At 45.7% G+C, this 16669-nt stretch overlaps 1 non-coding gene and 29 pseudogenes across 1 annotated transcript; all 30 read right to left on the reverse strand.

Annotated features, from left to right (window-relative positions):
* Nucleotides 1-512: 512 nt before the first annotated feature.
* Nucleotides 513-631, reverse strand: LOC148242034 (5S ribosomal RNA; annotated as a pseudogene).
* Nucleotides 632-866: 235 nt separating this feature from the next.
* On the reverse strand, nucleotides 867-985 carry LOC148242035 (5S ribosomal RNA; annotated as a pseudogene).
* A 207-nt stretch (nucleotides 986-1192) lies between these two features.
* LOC148242036 (5S ribosomal RNA) lies at nucleotides 1193-1311 on the reverse strand (annotated as a pseudogene).
* A 206-nt stretch (nucleotides 1312-1517) lies between these two features.
* Nucleotides 1518-1636, reverse strand: LOC148242037 (5S ribosomal RNA; annotated as a pseudogene).
* A 206-nt stretch (nucleotides 1637-1842) lies between these two features.
* LOC148242038 (5S ribosomal RNA) lies at nucleotides 1843-1961 on the reverse strand (annotated as a pseudogene).
* Nucleotides 1962-2167: 206 nt separating this feature from the next.
* On the reverse strand, nucleotides 2168-2286 carry LOC148242039 (5S ribosomal RNA; annotated as a pseudogene).
* Nucleotides 2287-2492: 206 nt separating this feature from the next.
* LOC148242040 (5S ribosomal RNA) lies at nucleotides 2493-2611 on the reverse strand. The gene has a single exon (XR_015815476.1). It is a non-coding gene; the product is annotated as a 5S ribosomal RNA (ribosomal RNA).
* A 547-nt stretch (nucleotides 2612-3158) lies between these two features.
* Nucleotides 3159-3277, reverse strand: LOC148242041 (5S ribosomal RNA; annotated as a pseudogene).
* A 207-nt stretch (nucleotides 3278-3484) lies between these two features.
* Nucleotides 3485-3603, reverse strand: LOC148242042 (5S ribosomal RNA; annotated as a pseudogene).
* A 205-nt stretch (nucleotides 3604-3808) lies between these two features.
* LOC148242043 (5S ribosomal RNA) lies at nucleotides 3809-3927 on the reverse strand (annotated as a pseudogene).
* A 560-nt stretch (nucleotides 3928-4487) lies between these two features.
* On the reverse strand, nucleotides 4488-4606 carry LOC148242044 (5S ribosomal RNA; annotated as a pseudogene).
* Nucleotides 4607-4813: 207 nt separating this feature from the next.
* Nucleotides 4814-4932, reverse strand: LOC148242045 (5S ribosomal RNA; annotated as a pseudogene).
* A 1212-nt stretch (nucleotides 4933-6144) lies between these two features.
* On the reverse strand, nucleotides 6145-6263 carry LOC148242046 (5S ribosomal RNA; annotated as a pseudogene).
* Nucleotides 6264-6468: 205 nt separating this feature from the next.
* On the reverse strand, nucleotides 6469-6587 carry LOC148242047 (5S ribosomal RNA; annotated as a pseudogene).
* A 207-nt stretch (nucleotides 6588-6794) lies between these two features.
* Nucleotides 6795-6913, reverse strand: LOC148242048 (5S ribosomal RNA; annotated as a pseudogene).
* A 563-nt stretch (nucleotides 6914-7476) lies between these two features.
* Nucleotides 7477-7595, reverse strand: LOC148242049 (5S ribosomal RNA; annotated as a pseudogene).
* A 202-nt stretch (nucleotides 7596-7797) lies between these two features.
* LOC148242050 (5S ribosomal RNA) lies at nucleotides 7798-7915 on the reverse strand (annotated as a pseudogene).
* A 706-nt stretch (nucleotides 7916-8621) lies between these two features.
* On the reverse strand, nucleotides 8622-8740 carry LOC148242051 (5S ribosomal RNA; annotated as a pseudogene).
* Nucleotides 8741-9272: 532 nt separating this feature from the next.
* LOC148242052 (5S ribosomal RNA) lies at nucleotides 9273-9391 on the reverse strand (annotated as a pseudogene).
* A 558-nt stretch (nucleotides 9392-9949) lies between these two features.
* On the reverse strand, nucleotides 9950-10068 carry LOC148242053 (5S ribosomal RNA; annotated as a pseudogene).
* Nucleotides 10069-11772: 1704 nt separating this feature from the next.
* On the reverse strand, nucleotides 11773-11891 carry LOC148242054 (5S ribosomal RNA; annotated as a pseudogene).
* Nucleotides 11892-12124: 233 nt separating this feature from the next.
* LOC148242055 (5S ribosomal RNA) lies at nucleotides 12125-12246 on the reverse strand (annotated as a pseudogene).
* Nucleotides 12247-12776: 530 nt separating this feature from the next.
* Nucleotides 12777-12895, reverse strand: LOC148242056 (5S ribosomal RNA; annotated as a pseudogene).
* An 869-nt stretch (nucleotides 12896-13764) lies between these two features.
* On the reverse strand, nucleotides 13765-13883 carry LOC148242057 (5S ribosomal RNA; annotated as a pseudogene).
* A 229-nt stretch (nucleotides 13884-14112) lies between these two features.
* Nucleotides 14113-14233, reverse strand: LOC148242058 (5S ribosomal RNA; annotated as a pseudogene).
* A 204-nt stretch (nucleotides 14234-14437) lies between these two features.
* On the reverse strand, nucleotides 14438-14556 carry LOC148242059 (5S ribosomal RNA; annotated as a pseudogene).
* Nucleotides 14557-15114: 558 nt separating this feature from the next.
* On the reverse strand, nucleotides 15115-15233 carry LOC148242060 (5S ribosomal RNA; annotated as a pseudogene).
* Nucleotides 15234-15792: 559 nt separating this feature from the next.
* Nucleotides 15793-15911, reverse strand: LOC148242061 (5S ribosomal RNA; annotated as a pseudogene).
* Nucleotides 15912-16118: 207 nt separating this feature from the next.
* On the reverse strand, nucleotides 16119-16237 carry LOC148242062 (5S ribosomal RNA; annotated as a pseudogene).
* Nucleotides 16238-16443: 206 nt separating this feature from the next.
* On the reverse strand, nucleotides 16444-16562 carry LOC148242063 (5S ribosomal RNA; annotated as a pseudogene).
* Between the last annotated feature and the right edge of the window lie 107 nt (nucleotides 16563-16669).

Here is a 16669-nt window from a genome sequence, read left to right on the forward strand (position 1 = left end):
CCTCCCGTCATTTGATTCCTTGTACGTGCGCACTGCGCCTCCTGTTCTCGTTCTAATATCAAGTAAAATGCCCTGGCGCCGTGACTCACATTTGCGAATAAACCTGCGTTCCATAATTCAAGTCGTGCGTAACGTCGAAAGAATCATCTGCAAAAAAATAGGTGCAATACGAGGACTTCCCAAGAAAATGGGTGAAATATAAGGACTTCGCAAGAGGTCACCCATCCTAGTACTACTCTCGCCCAAGCCCCCTTAACTGCGGAGTTCTGATAGAATCCGTTGCATTAGTGCTGGTATGATCGCTCATGTTTCATTCTGCGCTTTAAATTCATACACTATTTCTCCTTCCATCCCCACTCCCGTCATTTGTTTCCTTGTGCTTGCACTCTGTATCTCTCCTTCTCGTTCTAATATTAAGTAAAATGCCCCGGCACCGTGATTCTTCTTTGCGAATGAACTAGTGGTTCATAATTCCTTTCGCTGTAACATCGAACGAACCCTCCGAAAAAATACGGGCGCAACACGAGGACATCCTAGGAGGTCACCCTTCCGAGTACTACACTCGCCCAAGCACACTTAAGTGCGGAGTTCTGATGGGATCCGGTGCATTAGTGCTGGTATGATCGCACCTACTTTATTTCTCGCGGCAAATACATAAAATCCTTCTCCTTTCTTCCCCCTCCCGTCATTTGATTCCTTGTACGTGCGCACTGCGCCTCCTGTTCTCGTTCTAATATCAAGTAAAATGCCCTGGCGCCGTGACTCACATTTGCGAATAAACCTGCGTTCCATAATTCAAGTCGTGCGTAACGTCGAAAGAATCATCTGCAAAAAAATAGGTGCAATACGAGGACTTCCTAAAAAAATGGGTGAAATATAAGGACTTCGCAAGAGGTCACCCATCCTAGTACTACTCTCGCCCAAGCACCCTTAACTGCGGAGTTCTAATAGAATCCGTTGCATTTGTGCTGGTATGATCGCACTTGTTTTATTTTTTGCTGAAAACACATAAACTCCTTCTCCTTCCCTCCCCACCTCCCATCATTTGTTTCCTTGTGCGTTCACACTGCACCTCACCTTCTCTTTTTAATATCCATTAAAATGCCCCTGCTTCTTAACTCACATTTGTGTATAAACCAGTAGACCGTAGTTCCAATCCCTCGTAACGTCGAACGACCTGTCTGAAAAAAAATTGGTGCGACACGAGGACTTCCCAGGAGGTCACCCATACGAGTACTACTCTCGCCCAAGCACACTTAACTGCGGAGTTCTAATGGGATCCGGTGCATTAGTGCTGGTATGATCGAACCTGTTTCATTTCGCGCTGCAAATACATACACTCTTTCTCATTTCTTCCCCCTCCTGTTATTTGTTTCCTGGTGCGTTTACACTTCACCTCTCCTTCTCGTTCTAATATCAATTAAAATGCCCTTGCATCTTGACTCACATTTGCGTATAAACCAATGGACCATAGTTCCAGTCGCGCGTAACGTCGAACGACCCATCTGAAAAAAAAATGGGTGCAACATGAGAACTTCCCAGGAGGTAACCCATCTTTGTACTACTTTCGCCATAGCACATTTAACTGCGAAATTCTGATAGGATCCGGTGCATTTGTGCGGGTATGATCGCACCTGTTTCATTTCGTGCTGAAAATACATACACTCCTTCTCCTTCCCTCCCCCCTCCCATCATTTGTTTCCTTGTGTGTTCACACTACACCTCTCCTTCTCGTTTTAATATCCATTAAAATGCCCCTGCGTCTTGACTCATATTTGCGTATAAACCAGCGGACCGTAGTTTCAGTCGCGAGTAACGTCGAACGACCCATTTGAAAAAAAATTAGTGCGACACAAGGACTTCCCAGGAGGTCACCCCTACGAGTACTACTCTCGCCCAAGCACACTTAACTGCGGAGTTTTGATGGGATCCGGTGCATTAGTGCTGGTATGATTGCACCTGTTTCATTTCGCGCTGCAAATGCATATACTCCTTCTCCTTTCTTCCCCCTCCCGTCATTTTTTTCCTCGTGCGTTCATACTTCACCTCTCATTCTCGTTCCATTATTAATTAAAATGCCCCTGCGTCTTGACTCACATTTGCATAAAAACCAGCAATCCATAGTTCCAGTCGCGCGTAACGTCGAACGACCCATCTGAAAAAAAAAATGGTGCAACACAAGAACTTCCCAGGAGGTAACCCATCCTTGTACTACTTTCGCCATAGCACACTTAATTGCAAAGTTCTGATGGGATCTGATGCATTTGTGCTGGTATGATCGCACCTGTTTCATTTCGTGCTGAAATTACATACACTCATTCTCCTTCCTTTCCCCCTCCCATCATTTGTTTCCTTGTGCGTTCATACTGCACCTCTCCTTCTCGTTCTAATATCGATTAAAATGCCCTTACTTCTTGACTCACATTTGCGTATAAACTAGCAGACCATAGTTCTAGTCGCGCGTAACTTCGAACGATCCGTCTGGAAAAAAATTGGTGCAACACGAGGACTTCCCAGGAGGTCACCCATACGAGTACTACTCTCGCCCAAGCACACTTAACTGCGGAGTTCTGATGGGATCCGGTGCATTAGTGTTGGTATGATCGCACCTGTTTAATTTCGCATTGCAAATACATACACTCCTTCTCCTTTCTTCCCCCTCCCGTCATTTATTTCCTTGTGTGTGCACACTGCACCTCCCGTTCTCGTTCAAATATCAAATAAAATTCCACGGCGCCGTGACTCATATTTGCGAATAAACCTGCGGACCATAAGTCAAGTCGCTCGTAATGTCAAAAGAGTCATTTGCAAAAAAATGGGTGCATCACGAGGACTTCCCAAGAAAGTGGGTGAAATATAAGGACTTCACAGGAGGTCACCCATCCTAGTACTACTCTCGCCCAAGCACCCTTAATTTGCGGAGTTCTGAAAGAATCCGTTGTATTAGTGCTGGTATGATCGCTCATGTTTCATTCTGCGCTGCAAATCATTCCATCCTCCCTCCCGTCATTTGTTTCCTTGTGCGTGCACTCTGCATCTCTCATGCTCATTCTAATATCAAGTAAAATGCCCCGACACCGTGACTCACCTTTGTGAATGAACCAGCGGTTCATAATTCCATTTGCGTGTAACGTTGAATGACCCATCCGAAAAAAAAGTGGGTACAACACGATGACTTCCCAGGAGGTCACACATCCGAGGACTACTCTCGCCCAAGCACACTTAACTGCGGAGTTCTGATGGGATCCGGTGCATTAGTGCTGGTATGATCGCACCTGTTTCATTTCGCGCTGCAAATGGATACACTCCTTCTCCTTTCTTCCCCCTCCCGTCATTCGTTTCCTGGTGCGTTCACACTTCACCTCTCCATCTCGTTCTAATATCAATTAAAATGCCCCAGCTTCTTAACTCATATTTGTGTATAAACAATCGGACCGTAGTTCCAGTCGCGTATAACGTTGAACGACCCATCTGAAAAAAAAAATGGGTGCAACACGATAACTTCCCAGGAGGTAACTCATCATTGTACTACATTCGCCAAAGCACACTTAATTGCGGAGTTCTGATGGGATCCGGTGCATTTGTGCTGGTATGATCACACCTGTTTCATTTCGCGCTGCAAATACATACACTCCTTCTCCTTCCCTCCCCCCTCCCATTATTTGTTTCCTTGTGCGTTCACACTGCACCTCTCCTTCTTGTTCTAATATCAATTAAAATGCCCTGCCTCTTGAATCAAATTTGCGTATAAACCAGTGGACCATAGTTCCAGTCGCGCGTAACGTCAAACGACCTGTCTAAAAAAAAATTTGTGCGACACGAGGACTTCTCAGGAGGTCACCCATCCGAGTACTACTCTCGCCCAAGCACACTTAACTGCGGAGTTCTGATGGGATCCGGTGCATTAGTGATGGTATAATCCCACCTATATCATTTTGCGCTGCAAATGCATACACTCCTTCTCTTTTCTTCCCCCTTTTGTCATTTGTTTCCTTGTGCGTACGCATTACACCTCTCGTTCTCGTTCTAATATCAAGTAAAATGCCACGGCGCCGTGACTCACATTTGCGAATAAACCTGCGGATCATAATTCAAGTTGCGCGTAACATCGAAAGAATCATCTGCAAAAAAATGGGTGCAACACGAGGACTTCCCAAGAAAATGGGTGAAATATAAGGACTTCGCAGGAGGTCACCCATCCTAGTACTACTCTCGCCCAAGCACCCTTAAATGCGAAGTTCTGATAGAATCCGTTGCATTAGTGCTGGTATGATCGCGCATGTTTCATTCTGTGCTGCAAATACATACACTCTTTCTCCTTCTATCCCCCCTCCCGTCATTTGTTTCATTGTGCGTGCACTCTGCATCTCTCCTTCTCGTTCTAATATCAAGTAAAATGCCCCGGCACCGTGACTCACCTTTACGAATGAACCAGCGAATCATAATTCCATTCGCGCGTAACGTCGAACGACCCATCCGAAAAAAAATGGGTGCAACACGAGGACTTCCCAGGAGGACACCCATACAAGTACTACTCTCGCCCAAGCACACTTAACTGCGAAGTTCTGATGGGAGCTGGTGCATTAGTGCTGGTATGATCGCAACTGTTTTACTTCGCACTGCAAATAAATACACTCTTTCTCCTTTCTTCCCCCTCCCGTCATTTGTTTCCTGGTGCGTTCACACTTCACCTCTCCTTCTCATTCTAATATCAATTAAAATGCCCTTGTGTGTTAACTCACATTTGCGTATAAACCAGCGGACCATAGTTGCAGTGGCGCGTAACATCGAACGACCCATCTGAAAAAAAAAATGGGTGCAACACGAGAACTTCCCAGGAGGTAACCCATCCTTGTACAACTTTCGCCAAAGCACACTTAACTGTAGAGTTCTGATGGGATCCGGTGCATTTGTGCTGGTATGATCGCACCTGTTTCATTTGGTGCTGAAAATAAATACACTCCTTCTCCTTCCCTCCCCCCTCCCATAATTTGTTTCCTTGTGCGTTCACACTGCACCTATCCTTCTCGTTCTAATATCGATTAAAATTCCCCTGCTTCTTGACTCACATTTGCATATAAACCAGCGGACCATAGTTCCAGTCACGCGTAACGTCGAACGACCTGTCTGAAAAAAAATTGTTGTGACACGAGGACTTCCAAGGAGATTACCCATTCGAGTACTACTCTCGCCGAAGCACACTTAACTGCGGAGTTCTGATGAGATCTAGTGCATTAACGCTGGTATGATCACACCTTTTTAATTTCGCGCTGCATATACATAAACTCCTTCTCCTTTCTTCCCCCTCCCGTCATTTGTTTCCTTATGCGTGCCCACTGCACCTCTCGTTCTCGTTCAAATATCAAGTAAAATGTCACGGCACCGTGACTCACATTTGCGAATAAACCTGCGGACTATATTTTAAGTCGCGCGTAACATCAAAAGAATCATCTGCAAAAAAATAGGTGCAACACGAGGACTACCCAAGAAAATGGGTGAAATATAAGGACTTCGCATGAGGTCATTCATCCTAGTACTACTCTCGCCCAAGCACTCTTAACTTGCGGAGTTCTGATAGAATCCGTTGCATTAGTGCTAGTATGATCGCTCATGTTTCATTCTGCGCTGCAAATACATATACTCTTTCTCCTTCCATCCCCCGTCCCGTCATTTGTTTCCTTGTGCGTGCACTCTGCATCTCTCTTTCTCGTTCTAATATCAAGTAAAATTCTCCGGCACCGTGACTCACCTTTGCGAATGAACCAGCGGATCATAATTCCATTCGGGCGTAACGTCGAACGACCCATCCGAAAAAAAATGAGTTTAACACGAGGACTTCCCAGGAGGACACCCATCCGAGTACTTCTCTCGCCCAAGCACACTTAACTGCGGAGTTCTGATGGGAGCCGATGCATTAGTGCTTGCATGATCGCACCTGTTTCACTTCGCGCTTCAAATACATACACTCCTTCTCCTTTCTTCCCCCTCTCGTCATTTATTTCCTGGTGCGTTCACACTTCACATCTTCTTCTTGTTCTAATATCAATTAAAATGCCTCTGCGTCTTGACTTACATTTGCGTATAAACCAGCGGACCATAGTTCCATTGGTGCGTAACATCGAACGACCCATCTGAAGAAAAAAATGGGTGCAACACGAGAACTTCCCAGGAGGTAACCCATCCTTGTACTACTTTCGCCAAAGCACACTTAACTCCAGAGTTCTGATGGGATCCGGTGCATTTGTGTTGGTATGATCGCAGCTGTTTCATTTGGTGCTGAAAATAAATACACTCCTTCTCCTTCCCTCCCCCCTCCCATCATTTGTTTTTTGCGCGTTCACACTGCACCTCTCCTTATCGTTTTAATATCGATTGAAATGCCCCTGCTTCTTAATTCACATTTGCGTATAAACCAGCGGACCATAATTCCAGTCGCGCGTAACGTCAAACGACCCATCCGGAAAAAAATGGGTGCAACACGAGGACTTCCCAGGAGGTCACCCATCTGAGTACTACTCTCGCCCAAGCACACTTAACTGCGGAGTTATGATGGGATCCGGTGCATAAGTGCTGGTATGATCGCACCTGTTTCTTTTTGCAGTGCAAATACATACACTCATTCTCCTTTCTTCTTCCTCCCGTCATTTGTTTCCTGGTGCGTTCACACTTCATCTCTCTTTCTCGTTCTAATATCAATTATAATGCCCCTGCGTCTTGACTCATATTTGCGTATAAACTAGCGAACCATAGTTCCAGTCGCGCGTAACATTGAACAACCCATCTGAAAACAAAAATGGGTGCAACAAGAGAACTTCCCAGGAGGTATCTCATCCTTGTACTACTTTCGCCAAAGCACACTTAACTGCGGAGTTCTGATGGGATCCGGTGCATTTGTGCTGGTATGATCGCACCTGTTTCATTTCATGCTAAAAATACATACACTCCTTCTCCTTCCATCCCCCCTCCCGTCATTCATTTCCTTGTGTGTGCACTCTATATCTCTCCTTCTCGTTCTAATATCAAGTAAATTGCCCCGGAACCGTGACTAACCTTTGCGAATGAACTAGTGGTTCATAATTCTATTCGCGCGTAACGTCAAACGACCCATCTGAAAAAGAAAATGGGTGCAACACGAGAACTTCCCAAGAAAATGGGTGAAGTATAAGGACTTCGCAGGAGGTCACCCACTCTAGTACTACTCTCTCCCAAGCACCATTAACTTGCGAAGTTCTGATAGAATCCGTTGCATTAGTGCTGGTATGATCGCTCATGTTTCATTCTGCGCTGCAAATGCATACACTCTTTCTCCTTCCATCCCCCCTCCCGTCATTTGTTTCCTTGTGCGTGCACTCAGCATCTCTACTTCTCGTTCTAATATCAAGTAATATGCCCCGACACCGTGACTCACCTTTGCGAATGAACCAGCGGTTCATAATTCTATTCGCACGTAACGTCGAACGATCCATCCGAAAAAAATGGATGCAACACGAGTACTTCCCAAGAGGTCACCCATCCGAGTACTACTCTCGCCCAAACACACTTAACTGCAGAGTTCTGATGGGATCCGGTGCATTAGTGCTGGTATAATCGCACCTATTTCATTTGGCACCGCAAATACATACACTCCTTCTGCTTTCTTCCCCCTCCCGTCATTTGTTTCCTGGTGCGTTCACACTTCACCTCTTCTTCTCGTTCATCAATTAAAGTGCCCCTGCGTCTTGACTCACATTTTCGTATAAACCAGCAGACTATAGTTCCAGTTGCGCGTAACGTCGAACGACCCATGTGAAAAAAAAATGGGTGCAACCCAAGAATTTCCCAGGAGGTACCCATCCTTGTACTACTTTCGCCAAAGCACACTTAACTGCGGAGTTCTGATGGGATCCGGTGCATTTGTACTGGTATAATCGCACCTGTTTCATTTCGTGCTGAAAATACATATACTACTTCTCCTTCCCTCCCCCCTCCCATCATTTGTTTTCTTGTGCATCACATTGCACCTCTCCTTCTCGTTCTAATACCGATTAAAATGCCCCTGTTTCTTGACTGACCGTTGCGTATAAACCAGCGGACCATAGCTCTAGTCGCGGGTAACTTCGAACGACCCCCCTCCCATCATTTGTTTCTTTGTGCGTGCGCACGGCACTTCCCATTCTTGTTCTAATACCAAGTAAAATGCCACGGCGCCGTGACTCACATTTGCGAATAAACCTACGGACCATAATTCAAGTCGCGCATAAGGTCGAAAGAATCATCTACAAAAAAATGGGTGCAACACGAGGACTTCCCAAGAAAATGGGTAAAATATAAGGACGTCGCAGGAGGTCACCCATCCTAGTACTACTCTCGGCCAAGAATGCTTACCTGCGGAGTTCTGATAGAATCCGTTGTATTAGTACTAGTATGATTTCTCATGTTTCATTCTGCGCTGCAAATACATACACTCTTTCTCCTTCTATCCCCCCTCTCATCATTTGTTTCCTTGTGCGTGCACTCTGCATCTCTCCTTCTCGTTGTAATATCAAGTAAAATGCCCCGACACCGTGACTCACCTTTGCGAATGAACCAGCGGTTCATAATTCCATTCGCGCATAGCGTCGAACGACCCATCTGAAAAAAAATGGGTGCAACAAGAGGACTTCTCAGGAGGTCACCCATCCAAGTACTACTCTCGCCCAAGCACACTTAAATGCGGAGTTCTGATGGGATCCGGTGCATTAGTGCTGGTATGATCGCACCAGTTTCATTTCGCACTGCAAATGCATACACTCCTTCTCCTTTCTTTCCCCTCCCATCATTTATTTCCTGGTGCGTTTACACTTCACCTCTCCTTCTCGTTCTAATATTAATTAAAATGCTCCTGGGTCTTGACTCATATTTGCGTATAAAGCAGCAGACCATTGTTCCAGTCGCGCGTAACGTCGAACGACCCATCTGAAAAAAAAAATGGGTACAACACGTGAACTTCCCAGGAAGTAACCCATCCTTGTACTACTTTCGATAAAGCACACTTGATTGCGGAGTTCTGATGGGATCCGGTGCATTTGTGCTGGTATTATCGCACCTGTTTCATTTTGTGATGAAAATACATGCACTCCTTCTCCTTCCCTCCCCCCTCCCGTCATTTGTTTCCTTGTGCCTTCATACTGCACATCTACTTCTCGTTCTAATATCGATTAAAATGCCCCTGCTTCTTGACTCACATTTGCGTATAAACCAGCAGACCATAGCTCCAGTCGCGCGTAACGTCGAAAGACCCGTCTGAAAAAAAACTTGTGCGACACGAGCATTTCACAGGTGGTCACCCATCCGAGTACTACTCTCGCCCAAGCACACTTAACTGCGGAGTTTTGATGGGATCCGGTGCATTAGTGCTGGTATGATTGCACCTGTTTAATTTTGTGCTGCAAATACATACACTCCTCCTTTTTTTCCCCTCTCGTCATTTGTTTCCTTGTGCGTGCAAACTGCACCTCCCGTTCTCGATCTAATATCAAGTAAAATATCATGGCGCTGTTACTCACATTTGCGAATAAACCTGCGGACCATAATTCAAGTCGCGCGTAACATCGAAAGAATTATCTGCAAAAAAATGGGTGCAACACGAGAACTTTTCAATAAAATGGGTGAAATATAAGGACTTCGCAGGAGGTAACCCATCCTAGTACTACTCTCGCCCAAGCACCCTTAACTTGTGGAGTTCTGATAGAATCCGTTGCATTAGTGCTGGTATGATCACTCTTGTTTCATTCTGCGCTGCAAATACATACACTCTTTCTCCTTCCATCCCCCCTCCCGTCATTTGTTTCCTTGTTCGTGCACTCTGCATGACTCCTTCTCGTTCTAATATCAAATAAAATTCCCTGGCACCGTGACTCACATTTGCGAATGAACCAGCGTTTCATAATTCCATTCACGAGTAACGTCAAACGACCCATCCAAAAAAAAATGGGTGCAACACGAGGACTTCGCAGGAGGTCACCCATCCGAGTACTACTCTCGCCAAAGTTCACTTAACTGCGGGGTTTTGATGGGATCCGATGCATTAGTGCTAGTATGATCGCACCAGTTTCATTTCGCGCTGCAAATACATACATTCCTTCTCCTTTCTTCCTCCTCCTGTCATTTGTTTCCTGGTGCGTTCACTCTTCGCCTCTCCTTCTCGTTCTAATATCAATTAAAATGCCCCTGAGTCTTAACTCTCATTTACGTATAAACCAGCGGACCATAGATCTAGTCGCGCGTAACGTCGAACGACCCATCTGAAAAAAAAAATGGGTGCAACACGAGAACTTCCCAGGAGGTAACCCATCCTTGTACTACTAACAGCAAAGCACACTTAATGCATAGTTCTAATGGGATCCCGTGCATTTGTGCTGGTATTATCGCACCTGTTTCATTTCGTGCTAAAAATACAAACGCTCCTTCTCCTTCCCTCCCACCTCCCATTATTTGTTTCCTTGTGGGTTCACACTGAACCTCTTCTTCTCGATTTAATATCGATTAAAATGCCCCTACATCTTGACTCACTGATGGGATCCAGTGCATTAGCGCTGGTATGATCGCACCTGTTTAATTTTGCGCTGCAAATACATACACTCCTCCTTTCTTCCCCCTCCCGTCATTTGTTTCCTTGTGCGTGCGCACTGCACCTCCCGTTCAAATATCAAGTAAAATGCCACGGCACCGTGACTCACATTTGCGAATAAACCTGCGGACCATAATTCAAGTCGCGCGTAACGTCGAAAGAATCATCTGCAACAAAATGGGTGCAACACGAGGACTTCCCAAGAAAATGGGTGAAATATATGGACTTCGCAGGAGGTCACCCATCCTAGTACTACTCTCGCCCAAGCACCCTTAACTTGTGAAGTTCTGATAGAATCCGTTGCCTTAGTTCTGGTATGATCGCTCATGTTTCGTTCTGCGTTGCAAATACATACAGACTTTCTCCTTCCATCCCCCCTCCCATCATTTGTTTCCTTGTGCATGCACTCTGCATCTCTCTTTCTCGTTTTAATATCAAGCAAAGTGCCCCGGCACCGTGACTCACCTTTGCGAATGAACCAGCTGATCATAATTCCATTCGCGCGTAACGTCGAACGACCCATCCGAAAAAAATGGGTACAACACGAGGACTTCCTAGGAGGACACCCATCCGAGTACTACTCTCGCAAAGCACACTTAACTGTAGAGTTCTGATGGGAGCCGGGGCATTAGTGCTGATATGATCGCACTTGTTTCACTTCGTGCTGCAAATACATACACTCCTTCTCCTTTCTTCCCCCACCCGTCATTTCTTTCTTGGTGCGTTCACACTTCACCTCTCCTTCTTATTCTAATATCAATAAAAATGCCCTCGCATGTTGACTCACATTTGCGTATAAACTAGCGGACCATAGTTCCAATCGCGCGTAACGTCGAACGAGAAATCTGAAAAAAAAAATGGGTGCAACCATGAGAACTTCCCAGGAGGTAACCCATCCTTGTACTACTTTCATCAAAGCACACTTAACTACTGAGTTCTTATGCGATCCGGTGCATTTGTGCTGGTATGATCATAACTGTTTCTTTTGGTGCTGAAAATAAATACACTCCTTCTCCTTCCCTCCCCCCTCCCGTCATTTGTTTCCTTGTGCGTTCACACTGCACCTCTCTTTCTCGTTCTAATATCGATTAAAATGCCCCTGCTTCTTGACTCACATTTGCGTATAAACCAGCGGACCATAAGTCCTGTCGCGCGTAACGTCGAACGAACTGTCTGAAAAAAAATTGGTGCAACACGAGGACTTCCAAGGAGGTCACCCATCCGAGTACTACTCTCGCCCAAGCACACTTAACTGCGGAGTTCTGATGGAATCCAGTGCATTATAACTGGTATGATCGCACTTGTTTAATATCGCACTGCAAATACATACACTCATTCTCCTTTCTTCCCCCTCCCGTCATTTGTATCCTTGTGCGTGCGCACTGCACCTCCCGTTCCCTTTCAAATATCAAGTAAAATGCCACGGCGCCGTGACTCACATTTGCGAATAAACCTACGGACCATAATTCAAGTCGCGCGTAACTTTGAAAGAATCATCTGCAAAAAAATGGGTTGAGCACGAGGACTTCCAAAGAAAATGGGCAAAACATAAGGACTTCGCAGGAGGTCACCCATCCTAGTACTACTATTGCCCAAGCACCCTTAACTTGCGGAGTTCTGATAGAATCCGTTGCATTAGTGCTGGTATGATCGCTCTTGTTTCATTCTGCGCTGGAAATACAAACACTCTTTCTCCTTCCATCCCCCCTCCCGTTATTTGTTTCCTTGTACGTGCACTCTACATCTCTCCTTCTCGTTCTAATATCAAGTAAAGTGCCCCGGCACCGTGACTCACCTTTGCGAATGAACCAGCTGATCATAATTCCATTCGCGCGTAACGTCGAACGACCCATCCGAAAAAAAATTGGTGCAACACGAGGACTTCCGAGGAGGACACCCATCCGAGTACTACTCTCGCCAAGCACACTTAACTATAGAGTTCTGATGGGAGCCGGTGCATTAGTGCTGGTTTGTTCGCACCTGTTTCACTTCGCACTGCAAATACATACACTCCTTCTCCTTTCTTCCCCCTCCCGTCATTTGTTTCCTGGTGTGTTCACACTTCACCTCTCCTTCTCGTTCTAATATTAATTAAAATGTCTCTGCGTCTTGACTCACATTTGCGTATAAACCAGCGGACCATAGTTCTAGTCGCGCGTAACGTCTATCGACCCATCTGAAAAAAAAATGGGTACAACACGAGAACTTCCCAAGAAGTAACCCATCTTTGTACTACTTTCGCCAAAGCACGCTTAACTGCGGAGTTCTGATGGGATCCAGTGTTTTTGAGCTGGTATGATCGCACCTGTTTCAGTTTGTGCTGAAAATACAGACACTCCTTCTCTTTCCCTCCCCCCTCCTGTCATTTGTTTCCTTGTGCGTTCACACTGCACCTCTCATTCTCGTTCTAATATCGATTAAAATGCCCCTGCTTCTTGACTCATATTTGCGCATAAACCAGCGGACCATAGCTCCAGTCTCGCGTAACGTCGAACGACCTGTCTGAAAAAAAATTAGTGCGACACGAGGACTTCACAGGAGGTCACCAATCCGAGTACTACTCTAGCCCAAGCACACTAAACTGCGGAGTTCTGATGGGATTCGGTGCATTAGTGCTTGTATGATTGCACCTGTTTAATTTCGCGCTGCAAATACATAGGCTCCTTCTCCTTTCTTCCCCCTCTCGTCGTTTGTTTCCTTGTGCGTGCACACTGCGCCTCCCATTCTCGATCTAATATCAAGTAAAATATCACGGCGCCATTACTCACATTTGCGAATAAACCTGCGGACCATAATTCAAGTCGCGCGTAACATCGAAAGAATCATCTGCAAAAAAATGGGTGCAACACGAGAACTTCCCATGAGGTAACCAATCCTTGTACTACTTTCGCCAGAGCACACTTAACTGCAGAGTTCTGATGGGATTCGGTGCATTTGTGCTGGTACGATCTTACCTGTTTCATTTCGTGCTGAAAATACATACAATCCTTCTCCTTCCCTCCCCCCTCCCATCATTTGTTTCCTTGTACGTTCACACTGCACCTCTACTTCTCGTTCTAATATCGATTTAAATGCCCCTGCTTCTTAACTCACATTTGCATGTCAAGTAAAATGCCACGGTGCCATGACTCACATTTGCGAATAAACCTGCAGACCATAATTCAAGTGCTACTCTTTAAGTGTGACACGAGGACTTCCCAAGAGGTCGCCCATCCGAGAACTACTCTCGCCCAAGCACGCTTAACTGCATAGTTATGATGGGATCCGGTGCATTAGTGTTGGTATGATCGCACCTGTTTAATTTCGCGCTGCAAATACATACACTCCTCCTTTCTTCCCTTCCCGTCATTTGTTTCCTTGTGCGTGCGCACTGCACCTCCCGTTCTCGTTCAAAAATCAAGTAAAATGTCACGGTGCCGTGACTCATATTTGCGAATAAACCTGTGGACCATAATTCAAGTCGCGCGTAACGTCGAAAGAATCATCTGCAAAAAGATGGGTGCAACACGAGGACATCCCAAGAAAATGGGTGAAATATAAGGACTTCGCAAGAGGTCACCCATCCTAGTACTACTCTCGCCCAAGCACCCTTAACTGCAGAGTTCTGATAGAATCTGCTGCATTAGTGCTGGTATGATCGCTCATGTTTTGTTCTGCGCTGCAAATACATACACTCTTTCTCCTTCCATCCCCCTTCCGTCATTTGTTTCCTTGTGCGTGCACTCTGCATATCTCATTCTCGTTCTAATATTAAGTAAAATGCCCCGGCACCGTGACTCACCTTTGCAAATGAACTAGCGGTTCGTAATTTCATTCGCGCGTAACGTTGAACGACCCATCCGAAAAATATGGGTGCAACACGAGAACTTCCCAAGAGGTCACCCATCCGAGTACTACTCTCGCCCAAGCACACTTAACTGCATAGTTCTAATGGGATCCGGTGCATTAGTGCTGGTATGATCATACCTGTTTAATTTCGCGCTGCAAATACATACATTCCTCCTATCTTCCCCCTCCCGTCATTTGTTTCCTTGTGCGTGCGCACTGCACCTCCCGTTTTCGTTCAAATATCAAGTAAAATGCCACGGCGCCGTGACTCACATTTGCGAATAAACCTGCGGACCATAATTCAAGTCGCGCGTAACATCGAAAGAATCATCTGCAGAAAAATGGGTGCAACACGAGGACTTTCCAAGAAAATGGGTGAAATATAAGGACTTCGCAGGAGGTCACTGATCCTAGTACTACTTTCGCCCAAGCACCCTTAACTTGCGTAGTTCTGATAGAATCCATTGAATTTGTAGGGGTATGATCGCTCATATTTCATTCTGCGCAGCAAATACATACACTCTTTCTCCTTCCATCCCCCCTCCCGTCATTTGTTTCCTTGCGCGTGCACTCTGCATCTCTCCTTCTCGTTCTAATATTAAGTAAAATGCCCCGGCACCGTGACTCACCTTTGCGAATGAACCAGCGTTTCATAATTCGATTCGTGCGTAACGTCGAACGACATATCCGAAAAAAAATGGGTGCAACACGAGGACTTCCCAGGAGGTCACCCATCCGAGAACTACTCTCGCCCAAGCACGCTTAACTGCGGAGTTCTGATGGGATCCAATGCATAATAGCTAGAATGATAGCAACTATTTGATTTTGCGCCGCAAATACATACACTCCTCATTTCTTCCCCCTCCCGTCATTTGTTTCCTTGTGCGTGCGCACTACACCTCCCGTTCTCGTTCAAATATCAAGAAAAATGCTACGGTGCCGTGATTCACATTTGTGAATAAACCTGCGGACCATAATTCAAGTCGCGCATGACGTCAAAAGAATCATCTTCAAAAAAATGGGTGCAACACGAGGACTTCCAAAGAAAAAGGGTGAAATATAAGGACTTCGCAGGAATTCGTCCATCCTAGTACTACTCTCGCCCAAGTACCCTTAACTTGCGGAGTTTTGAAAGAATCTGTTGTATTAGTGCTGGTATGATCGCTCATGTTTCATTCTGCGCTGCAAATGCATACACTCTTTCTCCTTCCATCCCCCCTCCCGTCATTTGTTTCCTTGTGCGTGCACTCTGCACTTCTCCTTCTCGTTCTAATATCAAGTAAATTACCCCGAAAACCGTGACTCACCTTTGCGAATGAACCAGCGGTTCATAATTTCATTCGTGCGTAACGTCGAACGACCCATCCGAAAAAAAATAGGTGCAACATGAGGACTTCCCAGGAGTTCACCCATCCGAGTACTACTCTCGCCCAAGCACACTTAATTGCGGAGTTCTGATGGGATCCGGTGCATTAGTGCTGGTATGATCGCACCTGTTTCATTTCGCGCTACAAATACATACACTACTTCTCCTTTCTTCTTCTTCCCGTCAATTGTTTCTTGGTGTGTTCACACTTCACCTCTCATTCTCGTTCTAATATCAATTAAAATGCCCTTGTGTCTTGACTCACATTTTTGTATAAACCAGCGACCCATAGTTCCAGTCGAGCGTAACGTCGAACCACCCATCTGAAAAAAAAAATGGGTGCAACACGAGAACTTCTCAGGAGGTAACCCATCCTTGTACTACTTTCGCCAAAGCACACTTAACTGCGGAGTTCTTATGGGATCCGGTGCATTTGTGCTGGTATGATCGCACCTGTTTCATTTCGTGGTAAAAATACATACACTCCTTCTCCTTCCCTCCCCCCTCCCATCATTTGTTTCCTTGTGCGTTCACACTGCACCTCTCATTCTCGTTCTAATATCGATTAAAATGCCCCTACTTCTTAACTCACATTTGCGTATAAACCAACGGACTAAAGTTCCAATCACGAGTTACGTCGAACGACCCGTCTGGAAAAATATTGGTGCGACACGAGGACTTCCCAAGAGGTCACCCATCCGAGTACTAGTCTCGCCCAAGCACATTTTACTGTGAAGTTCTGATGGGATCCGGTGCATTAGTGCTGGTATGATCGCACATGTTTAATTTCGTGCTGAAAATACATACTCTCCTTCTCCTTTCTTCCCCCTCCCGTCATTTGTTTCCTTGTGCGTGCGCACTACACCTCCCGTTCTCGTTCAAATATA

The sequence above is a fragment of the Carica papaya genome, chromosome 8, assembly GCF_054855325.1.
Source record: "Carica papaya isolate Zhongbai chromosome 8, ASM5485532v1, whole genome shotgun sequence".
NCBI classification, from domain to species: domain Eukaryota; kingdom Viridiplantae; phylum Streptophyta; class Magnoliopsida; order Brassicales; family Caricaceae; genus Carica; species Carica papaya.